At 39.3% G+C, this 2,394-nt stretch overlaps 1 non-coding gene across 1 annotated transcript; it reads right to left on the minus strand.

The window, feature by feature from the left end:
- Positions 1-936: 936 nt before the first annotated feature.
- On the minus strand, positions 937-1,010 carry trnat-ugu (transfer RNA threonine (anticodon UGU)). The gene has a single exon. It is a non-coding gene; the product is annotated as a tRNA-Thr (tRNA).
- Positions 1,011-2,394: the final 1,384 nt, after the last annotated feature.

Consider the following 2,394-nt stretch of genomic DNA (forward strand, 5'->3'; position numbering starts at 1 on the left):
CACATTTCCTGCTGAAAGAACTAAGAACTCTTTTCTAATTTACACAATACTATATACACACTCATCAAGCCTCCTAAGCTAGCATCCTTGGTGCTGCTCTCTCTTCTCCCAAACCTCATCTCCTGTGACTGTTACATCATCACTTTGACAGAGGGAGTGATTGATCCCAATGTCCTCAGCATTAACCCTTTACATCCTTATACTACACTGTCTGTCCAAAAAAATGGGTGGAGGGAACTTGATTTATCGAAACACCAACAGCTGCCAGTTGAAAATCAACTCAAACCCATCACCGAGAGAGAGAGAGAGAGAGACTGTCAGAGAACTTCCTGCATCCAGTCCTGACCCTGTCACACTCACAGATGCTCACCCAGACCCCACTCTCATCAACACTGAACATTGTTACCGAGACACTTCAAATACTGTTTATAAAAGGCAGGAAAGGTCAAAGTTCACACAGCTGCATTGAATAGAACAAAGTTTAATATCTTCTCACCGTTTCTCGGTAACCACGAGACATAGGTTTTCTTATTTGGTTCCTTTGATTTTTCTTGTTCCTGATTGACAAATATTCCAAACCTCAGATCAACCCTCCCACTTGCATCATGTCCCAGTCTCAGTCACAAGCAACACATAACAACACAAACACTCTGAAACATACAACGCAGTCACATTTTCCTTCAGTGACAATAATGTCGAGCTGTTTTCCAGGTTGAATACAACTGTGAACAAATTTGTATCAAAGAAGTTGCCTTTGAAATATCAGCACTGGATTTCTGTCCAAGGAGGAACAGCTATTCCAAACTCACATCCTTCACAAAGGCTGTTATCTCCTGTAACGAAAATTAATCATGTAATTTGAATTCTCACTTCAAAGTCAGAAGACACAGTTAGAAGTGATTGATAAGGTAATTTCTACATTACAAATGTGAAATAAGGCTCTGCTGGGAATTGAACCCAGGATCTCCTATTTACAAGACACGTGCTTTAACCAACTAAGCTACAGAGCCAGAAGTTGTTACTGCTAACATCAGAGGAGTGCACTATTTATTCTCATATAATAACAATATCAAAGCAAAATCCAGCAGATGCTGGAAATCTCAAATAAAAACAAGAAACGCTGGAAATACTCATCAGGTCTGGCAGCATCTGTGGAGAGAGAAGCAGAGTTAACGTTTCAGGTCAATGACCCTTCTTCATTCCCTTCTATATATTCTCATCCCACTTCTCCACAGGTCACAGCATATATTTTAACTTTTCCCACTTCCTGAAACAGTCAATCATATACTCTATTCTTCCCAGAATAGAAGACACTGACCAGGTTTCTTTAATGAACAGCAAAATTATCAGCTTATTACAGAACAAGTTTTAACTAGTCATGAAATAAAGCATAAATACACAGGTAGAAATTTTAAAAGTTCCCCTTTTACCTTAACCAACATTGAAAGCCCCTTTCTTACCACAGCCCCACACAAGCACACACACATACACCGGTTAACTGTAAAAAAAGAATTATTTTTTACAATTCTGAGTTCTGTTAAAGACAAAAACAACACTTGGGCTGATTACTTGTTCATTCCTGAAGAAAACAGCAGATGAGATATGTTGTTCCAAAACTGGCATACAGTCTAACTTCTGAGTGTGCGTAGACAGGTCACTCGGGTCTTTTAGAACAGTTTTTTAGGGGCAGTGTTGAGAATTAATTTTAGCAGGCTTTCTTCAAAGACAGGAGAAGAGATGAATTGACACAGTGAAGTTCTCAGGGTCTTTTAAAGATTTGCTGCAAAACAACGTGGGTTGTGATCTTCTCTCCTTCCTTGACACTTCTTCAGGCTAACTTTATCAGCTGCTCACTCCAGAAGGTAAAACACGATGACTGCGACAAATAAAAGCTTGTGATTTTTCTGCCCTCTTCGGTGAGTGCTGCTGCTGCCGGGTTTGTCCAATCAAGAGGCGCAACTGACTTCTCTGTCCACATTTCCCCCTGTTACCAGGGTTTCTGTTCGACATTTAACTTGAGTCATGTGACAACCAGTAAACATAGTTGCCAAATTAGTACTTTCAGTACCCTCTTGAAAAAGAACTGGTCTGACATTTATTAAGTTTGACGATGAATTCCTCAAAAAAAATTTCACAAAAAAAAAATCAAAATCACTTCCATAACATCATGTACTTTCCCTGAGCTACAGGTTATTGCAAGTCTCTCTGGCTGTGTTTATTTTTGTTGATTTTGCACTCAGGTTCTTTCTGAATCCATGTGTTTGCAGAACTTTGTCAGTGAGAAACATGGAGATATGCTTAAAGATTTCCCTGCAAATTATTCATATCTCCGTCTTTCTCCGAACTTTGTAGAAACACATTATTGTGGGAATCACACACATCAGGCCATCAAAC

The sequence above is a fragment of the Heterodontus francisci genome, unplaced genomic scaffold, assembly GCF_036365525.1.
Source record: "Heterodontus francisci isolate sHetFra1 unplaced genomic scaffold, sHetFra1.hap1 HAP1_SCAFFOLD_278, whole genome shotgun sequence".
NCBI lineage: Eukaryota > Metazoa > Chordata > Chondrichthyes > Heterodontiformes > Heterodontidae > Heterodontus > Heterodontus francisci.